Below are 9200 nucleotides of genomic sequence, written 5' to 3'. Positions count from 1 at the left end.
CACCACCAGAAGTCGTTTGACAAATTCGTGCTAAACAGCAACCACAAAGCGCAACCATGCAAGGGGGTGAGAATAGGGGTGGCTGGGTTGGAGAAGCGTTAGTGCCGGTGTTTTATGCTACGCGAGCGAGGCGATGATGTTATGTTTCGTATGCGTGATTCGTAAATAAGATGCCAGCGAAAGTTTTCGACAGTTGCCATCGTCGTCGGAAGCCGTTGCTTGGGGCTCCATGTGTGACACTGACAGTCAGACTCCCTGCCGCACACATACGTACGTACGTACGTGTGTCTGAGCACTCGGTCTTCCCTTTTGACGCTGACGGTATCCGGTTGGCATTAAAGTTTAATTAATTAAGTTTACCAAAGTCAATTTACGATTATCGTGTCTCACGTGTATCGCCCTCACCGTGCACCCCCTCTCACTACCCCCGGAAACACCCCTTCGGTGTCTGGCTGACTGACTGACTGACTCGCTGGCTGGCTGGTTGGTTTCCAATCTTCTGTGCAAAGCTCTCTCTCTCTCTCTCTTGTTGGTGTATCCCTGCAGCATAGTTCATAGTTTATGCATTGCTTGCGCCGAAGATGGACCGCCCACCCGCCTTTCGACCGAAACCACCCCCTCCCGCCCTATAGGCATCACATCAACCGGCAAACCGATTCCGGCCTACTCCAGCAACGACCTTTCTCTAATTACCTTCGATCCGGTACGAAGCCGCTCGAAGGCAGCACACCTCACCAGCCCATCACTGGGCGTGTGCGCCACACAATAGTGCCCGGGAAAAACAATAACCCTTCGTGCTCTCTCCTTCACCCGCCCCGGCTCAGAAGGGGCTTAAGGCGATTGAATGCCTTGGGCCTCTGTGTCCGGTGTCGTCGATGCACATTCGCTTCACACCGGCAATCGCATTAATTAGGAGGCTTAGCAGGTCGGCTGAAGGCTTTACAGCACAGTAACACGAGCACCAGCTACCGTCATTGGAGACGGATTCGATCGATTGAACATTGGCCATCGGCCGGAGATCCGGAGTCGCAGCTCGCTGTTACTTTTTCGCATTTTACATTTACAGAGCGGTTGGCTCGGCGGGTATACGGGCTCATCACATCGCTGGCCAACCTTCAGCTCCTCCTTTCTCCTCTTCCTCGCTACCACCTGAATTAACCGACGGGGATTAGCTCATTAGGTACGAGCCGGCCACAAAACGTGCTCGAACTTGCTAATGCATTAGCTCGCATTCGACCATTTCCCTTTTTTTTCTCCAGCGATCGCTCTGTGTGTGCGCGTGTGAGTCTCTCCTAGGTAAAGGTAAGGTATTTGGGTATTAAATGGAAGTCCTCCACCACATCCAACGCCCATGCCCTGTCAATACCACCTGTTGGTAGAGAGAGCAACCGCTCCGCTCGACACTCTAATGTAGCATTCACGAGTTATCCACAAGTTTTGATCCAGCTGAATGGATGGTTGAGAGGAGGCACTAGAAACTCGGTGTGTGCTCGTGTGGTTGTGATTATAGAATTCTAATTTAGCGAAAAGTCCTGCCCCTGCTACCAGAGAGTAGCGGAGGAAAAGAGGGAAACAAACTTTTCTTTTCATCCACTGGACACACTCAGGCACGCGCACACCAGCAAACGCCAACCCATTAGCCCATCAGCCAATCGGTGAAAGGTCGTCTGGTTTCGGCTTCGGCTGCTCCGGATGGACACGTACACTGGACGGACAGGGAACATGTTTTAATGCTACACAGTCCGGGGCTCACTGGCCTCAACTATCCGGTACCAGATAAGTGAAGCGGATCCACCAACGATACAGCCACAGTAGCAGGTGAAAGGCAGTGGAGAAAAAAGAAGACGAACATTGGCGAACACAACGCCCCGGTGCTCCGTTCAGCCATCTTTTAGTTTTTGAATCCAGGCAATCTCCTGAAGAGGGCACGGGGGTTGACGAGCGCATGCTACCTGGCCGGTATCTTTACGTCCGTAGCATAGCCTGTAATGAAGGTGAAGCTCTCCGATGGAGCTCCACCACCAGCGGGGGAACATGAACATGTCAAACATCATCACGAAGCAGTGATTGGCCTCAGCAAAGCATCACATCCCGCTCGTGTCTGGTGCTGCTGCGCTCGTTGTTAAGATAGTTAATTCGCTTGCACCTCAACCACGGTTCGGGGTGGGTTGATTAAAAAACTTTTCAAACGAACGAACGAAACGCCTGCGAAGCCAAAAACATAATGCGTCGAGTCCGGTATGCTCCGGATGCTGTTTTTTTTTTGTTGCCGTTGCTGTTGCAGATAGTAAAATAACGCTGCCACGAACAGGATCGCTTTGAAATGAAGTGGATGAACAAGTTTTCTTGCTTTTCCGTTTTGCTAGATGAGTTCGTTCGCCTGTGTGGAACCTATTTTAATTACATTAAGCAGCCTCTATATGCTGCATTCTAGTACGAGGGTAGGTAGTGAATACCGAGTATGGAAGCAAACAGACATTGCTCAGATGCAAAGGATGAGATACTGATGGAGTGAATGGTCGGGAAAGTGCTAGACATAATCGATAAATAGTCATCAATACACTGATACACCCGTGTAATCTTTCCTGTGAGGCAAACGAAAGGCCATCGGTAATTTCCAAAATCGATTCAAATTTCAATTGATTCCAAATCGAAAATTTAATCCAAAAGTCATACAACAGTTAAAACAAAAGAGCAGCCGAAAAACGGGAAGTTAAACAGAAAAGGAGATAGGTAGTTTTCGTAGTTATTAGCGCAGTCAAAACCAGGACTTATATTCAGGCATTTTGCGATCAAAATGGCAAATAAAGGATTGCCGGTGGAGATTACATTGTCTTCAACTTCAAAAAGATCTTTTTACGATGTGCTTTTTTACTTGGAGGTGCTAGGCGTCGATCCTAGTACCTCTCGCATGCTAAGCGAGCGCTCTACCAATTGAGCTACACCCCCTTGATATGAAGGAACTGGATAAAATAAAAAATCCAAAGGATTAGAGACAAACTCTTCAAACGATCGCTTGACACTCTACACGAGTATTGTGTACGTCCAAAATTGTATTGAAAGCTCCCACGATCAAACTAACCAATAACTGCCGAATTGTTTTGTGTTTGTCGTCTGTGTTTTGTACAATTTTGGAACGAAAAATCTTTTAAAAACATTATGTAAAAAAATATAAATTACAGGAAAACTAACGAAGATATAATGTATCTTGCAACTTAATATGCACTGCATTATATCGTAGCAATTTTTTTACATGAAAAAGAGTTCACAAAGAAAGGCAGAACCAATGCCAGTCAATTGTAAAAAACCTCATCATTTAATGGTTTCAACTGCCAATGGAACACGAACTCATCCGTATAGAATTGTATAAATCAATCTATCCAGCTAATGAAAGAAAGGATTGGCGTAATTTATTACCCCAATCTGTGGACTTTTCCTTCATTAATGATCGTTATTTGAAATTCCAAAATCCCACTTCTGTCCCGTTTGTCATTTGCTGAAACGTTTCACGCAAGAAAAATAAAATCAAAAACCATCCAAATCAACTGCTACTGAACAGGGCACCGCTCTCAAAAACAAAGGCCACAAATTCTATTCAGCTTTTCAAAAGCGACCGTATTTACAAAACCCCAATACTCGACGCTACCGGGGCATTCGCGGAAAAAGCAAACATTACTTGAGCTGCGTAAATAGCGGCAACGCGCTCTTTGCTGAGAGCGCACAATGGCCAATTGCCACTGCTATTGCTTCCGCTGCCGCTGTTATTGGGATGCAATTTATCATATGCAGCAGTACACACACCCACCCACCAGGACCGTCACGGTAAAATGTCATTCAGGGTGGAACCAGAATAACAAAAAAATCGAAGCCGATTTTTATATTCCGTTCCGAAAATGTGAAAAAACACCAGCATTCTTTCTGAGGGCGTGCAACCATCGCCCAGAACCTTCCTATAAAAAAGGAAAATCAAAAAAACGAGCTGAGAGAAAATAATTTGGAAACAGATCAGTTTTTTTTTAATTATCAAAATTGCGCACCATACCAGTCGACCGCGTGGGCTGCCAGAAACGATCGCGAGTAACGGTGGTGCTGTGGAACTGTGGTCAAACCAAAAACCGAAATGGATATTGGATGTGCAGCGCACATTGAATATTACCGCTACCTCAATAGATTTCTGCGATATTCTAGGTTTATTTCGACTGATTTTTAACCCCCCCCCCCCCCCCTCCCCGTCCCAGCGTATCACGATGGGCCGCGATGGAGTTGATTGTGGAGGTTGCCTCCGCGATGCTTTATGAAAATCGCCCCAACAAAGTTGCAATAACTGTAGCACGGCAATGGCAAACATGGACGAGCCCAGAAAAGAAACAAAAGGAACGAAAGGACGAAAACAATTTCAAGCGAAGCGCCACTACCGGACACAATATCTCCCGGGCCGCGGACCGCGAAGGTCCGAAAAGAATAATAAACGCTGCAGATTGCGCGCGGATTCGCGACGCGTCCCATAATGGATGCACAAGCTCGTGAGTGTCCTTGTTTGTATGTGTGTATGTATGCAGAGGTCCGTTTTTTTACTCTTTCCGGGATTTCTCTTCATTCGGAAGCTTGGGTGAGTTTCTTATCCTCTATCGATACGCACGGTTGGAAAGCGAACGAAAAGCCGGAAGGTAGATGGTGGGAAAAACATGGAACACATCGCTGGGAAAATCTCGGGCACCACAACACAGTATCGTCTCTTTTTTCCCTCCATTCATTGGTTGTGTTGCTGCACTTTGCTTTTCCAACAATTACCGGGTTGCACTTTCGAATGAATCTCGGTGAACATGTGACCGCGAAAAGGATTGGAACCTGTGGGGAGGGTGGAAATGAAATTGTTTCTCTGGCTCATTGGGTCCGTTATTGTAGCCGCTTCGGCATCGACGATGGCAATGAGCGTACACGGGAAAATGTGTAGTGTGTAATGGTGTAATCGATATGCTTCTACCCCACCGCCTGTAGGCCCCACGAGCATCGAGGTTTTTGATGATGCTGATCAATGCCTGCATCAGCGTGAGTTTGTGTATTTTGGGCACGGTTGGATCATTAAATCATCATGTATCTTTTTTCATGCTCGGTTAATGGATCCAAATACGACATTAAACACTTTGCGTTTGGTATGGGATTGTATTGTTTCTTCATCCGGGAATGGCACTGATCAAAGGTGATGTTTGACTGTTCATCTGCAGACTGCAGCTCAAAGTGTTTGTTGTGAAACTGTTGGCTAATTGTGACTTGTACTACATCATGTGTACCATTGCAGAAATGTTTGAAATGGGTCGAAAATGTGTAGTAAAAAGTAAAAAGCTGATTTTTTTGGTCATTAAATGTATGTTCGATGTAATTTTATCCTATGCATATTTTGATATTGAAAATTAAAAAATCTAAAAATTGGACGAAGAAACATGTTTTCAACATTTCCACATTCCCCACATAATGGAGTTTGAGATCCGTGGGTTATCTAGCGATTTAAATTTCTACTACAAACCCCTGAAAGTCTGCAATTTTATCGGTTACCTGGCACCTCCATCATCGTGTTTCGGCAACTCTGCCACAACAAATTTGTATTTCCGGCGCGGCCACCAGTTTTAGAATTCTCTTTAACTTTCTGGCCACTACAACCGGCACTGGTTGGACTGATTTGTGGGAAAATGCAAATTTAATTAAGCCATGCACTTCCAAATTATGTAACGAGCATCTGCAGACCATTGCAGACTGATCGATATACATAACTTCGGTCCGCTGACTGGCTATTACTTTCATCTGCGACCCGGGTATGCTAATATGAGTTTGAGAACCCTGGCTTAAACCATGCCTAAAAAACAAAGCCGATAGAGTCCACTAAAAAGATCAAAAGACTTCAATGCATCTGGAGGAAGCAAGAAATTCCAGTTTGCTTAAAAATGTAATTTTTATATTACGTAACAATTCTTATCGTGGGAATTACGATCTTTCAGGCATGAAATACATTTTTTACGAAAATGTAATTTCAATCAATCAGGATAAATTTATTCATTCAATCGTTGTATGGTGCTGAAGCATATGAGAAAATTGAGTTGTATTTCTTCCGATAATACTAAGTTTCTTCATTTAATCCAGAGAGGATTTTTAAAATAAAATAGCCGTTTTTGCGAACACTTTAAAGTGTTCACAGCGCCAAGCATAAGTATGTTCCGCCCCAGCATCCCTGGTAGACAAATCATGCGCACACCATTTACAACGACTGATAGGTCAGCTTTCTGCCTTCACTCTTCACTAGACCACCTACCGTGCGGCGACTTATCCATCGCACAAAAAGAAAAACATTTTGAAACACCCGCAGCTTTCCGTCTACAAGCGACCGCTTCCGAGACGCCCCTCTGGAACGTCTTGTGAGTGAGTCACGTGGTTGAAAAACGAAATGATCCTTGCTTAGATTTCGTCGCAAAGAAGAACCCGCTCAGAAGCGTTCCAATCTCTCGCCAGCATTAGATTCATCGACACGACCAGCCATGAAAAAAAACAGAAGCTGGATGCCTGAGCTGCTTGTGGCGCAAACTCAAGAATCATTCGCAATCGCTCTTGGAGCCGGGGAATCTCTACACCACCAGACAACATAAAAACAATAGTCAAACAACAACATATGCACATACAAACGTACACACAGCCGGATGTGCAGTCGGTAAACAAGCATCTCCTACGATCACGCCTTGCATCGGATTTAGACGAATAGACGAATCAACCTCCAGCTACAGAAGAAGAAAGAGAGAGACAGTGACTGAGAGCGAACAAGAAGTGAGGGAGGTCCGAAAAACATGTAATAAATCATTGTTTGAGAGTGTTGCTCCGTACGTTCCGGTTTCTACTTTGCGCGATGTAGTGGTGGACGTTGCACTGGAACACCAAAAACCCCCCGCAGGGTGTGAGGACATTTGGCATGCATTTCGCTGGTCCGCGGGGTGCAGCGATGGTCTGGAAGCTGATGAACGATGAACGACGGTCGAAAGTGCTAAAAAGCTGAATTTTCAAAACGTGTGTTTTGGTGAAAATGGCTTTCGGTGTGAAGAGACAGGCACCACATTGGCGAGCTGCGAGCACGAAGAGAATGCCAGCCACCCAGACACCAACAACATATGCGTCACATGATGATGAACGATATATTCTTAGCGGTTTTTTTGTTCAGTTCACCGACATGCATTTTGCTGGCTGTTGGATGATGATGATTACCGTTGATGGAGAAGGGTAAGATTGGTGGCCAACATACCCCACTGTGAGTGATCTCGAGGATCATAAATATCATACCGTACGATGCGCGCAGAATGTTATGTTGGCTATTTATTGCAAATCGAAAAGCCATTCAGCACGTTGTTTGGGATGGTTTTCATCAGAACTCTGCTAAACTGACACCGGTACTGGGGATGTAATGCTCAATGGGGCTATTAATGCTAATTCCACCTGACTATAAATTGGTACACCAATCAGAACCTGGGCTGGAAAAGCTAGGGGAAGGCAGCAAAAAGAAAATAAACGGACAACTCTCGCTGTCTCTTCGTCTTCCTAAACACCACCGGAGGAGCAGATAGTGATTGCAGCATGTTTTATGGTCGCACAACAAATGACCACCAGCGTCTCGTAGTTGAGGAAACGTTTTAAAATAGCTTTCCAGAAGGTTTGGTTGTAGTGGCAATCAAGAAATAACCGCACCAAGCGCCCTATTGCCACCTTCTTCTCAACGTTGGCCGTAAAAGACGTGAACGGTCTCGGCAATGTCGACGTCGGGTATCACGGGACCCTAGCCCGTGGTCACTAATGACCGTAATGGGGACGTACCGGAGAATTAAGATGGATTACAGCAAACGACGAGCAAATGGGATCAAATGGATCGTTTCAAATGTTTCATTGCATTTCATATTGCCAGCGATCTCGTGCAACAGTGGTGGGTGTCTACGGGTGCTGAGTTCAGTGCAATTGAACTGACAGAGCCGTGCGTTTGAGATTTGTATTTCCTTTTTTAGTTCACTAGCTTTCAGCTCGATGTATTTCACTGCATACTTTTGTATAATTTTTATAGTAAGGAATGGTAGTTCGTGTGTAAGACAAAAGATAAAATACGCTTGATAAACAATGGTATTATGATTGCAATAATGCCGTCGTCTGCTTTTATGAAAATTCGTTGCTCTACAAATTGCGATCAAAAACGGTGAAAAGCAAAAATATCACACATCGGTTTACAAAACGATGCATATCTCAAAAACTTATAAATATTTTTACTTACAGCTGGCCCACCATGTTATTCAGTAACTGTGACCGCCCGGATACTATCGATGCTCCCCATGTTCTATGGCGGTACAGTTAGAACATCTGCTTACAGGTCACCGAGCACACTCCGGGGAAGAGTTGATTGTATTTCGCTGGAAAACTAGCGCACGGTAAGACTTCAAAGCCATTCGCTAGATTGGCGGCAGAGGGAAGAACAGCTGAGCATCGATGTGCCACCGAAATCGAAACTTCAATCATACTTTTAAGCCTGATGAAAGCGCATCCAATCGCTTCCGTGTGCCGCGCTTGCTTGCACCCTCGCTAGCCCCACACAAATCCATCTCACTAGCGACTGACGACCCACATCCACCCGGTTGAGGCGTGCAATTGCTCTTTTGCGACAGCGAACCATCATAAATCGGAAAGCTTGCTCGATTCACCACGTTGTGCCCCGGGACTCCCGAGAAGCATGGAAGCCATCTTTTGTGCAGTACCCGCGTACATTTGGGGCTTCACGAATCAGTGTAATAGACCGTCTGCTGCTGCTGCTGCTCCGTCGTCGAAAAGAGCATTTGATGGAGTGAGCCACCGAGTACCGGGAACGGCAGTTAATGTGGGTCAATCGCATTACGATTTTGATGCGCTGGATGCTTGGGCATGTCGGTGGCAATCAATATTTTCACCATCGGCAGGCACAAACGGAGGACTCATACGATTCCTCGTGCGCGGCTTTCACTGATTGCGCCATAACGAGATTACGAGGTTCCGGCGTTGGTTTGTGCTGGGAGTTTTTTGAGTTCCAGCGTACGCGCAACACGCATTGATGGTCAGCCAATTTAAACAGCCAAGTCATCGTCATCGTAATCATTACCACTAATGCTGGACGGTACGTGTTGACCTTGGTTTTATGGGTGGTTCTCGTGATA

At 45.6% G+C, this 9200-nt stretch overlaps 1 non-coding gene across 1 annotated transcript; it reads right to left on the bottom strand.

Annotated features, from left to right (window-relative positions):
• Positions 1 to 2876: 2876 nt before the first annotated feature.
• Trnaa-agc (transfer RNA alanine (anticodon AGC)) lies at positions 2877 to 2949 on the bottom strand. The gene has a single exon. It is a non-coding gene; the product is annotated as a tRNA-Ala (tRNA).
• Positions 2950 to 9200: the final 6251 nt, after the last annotated feature.

The sequence above is a fragment of the Anopheles aquasalis genome, chromosome 3 (genome assembly GCF_943734665.1).
Source record: "Anopheles aquasalis chromosome 3, idAnoAquaMG_Q_19, whole genome shotgun sequence".
NCBI classification, from domain to species: domain Eukaryota; kingdom Metazoa; phylum Arthropoda; class Insecta; order Diptera; family Culicidae; genus Anopheles; species Anopheles aquasalis.
Note: the sequence above shows the minus strand (reverse complement) of the source record. Positions and strands in the feature narration are given on the sequence as shown.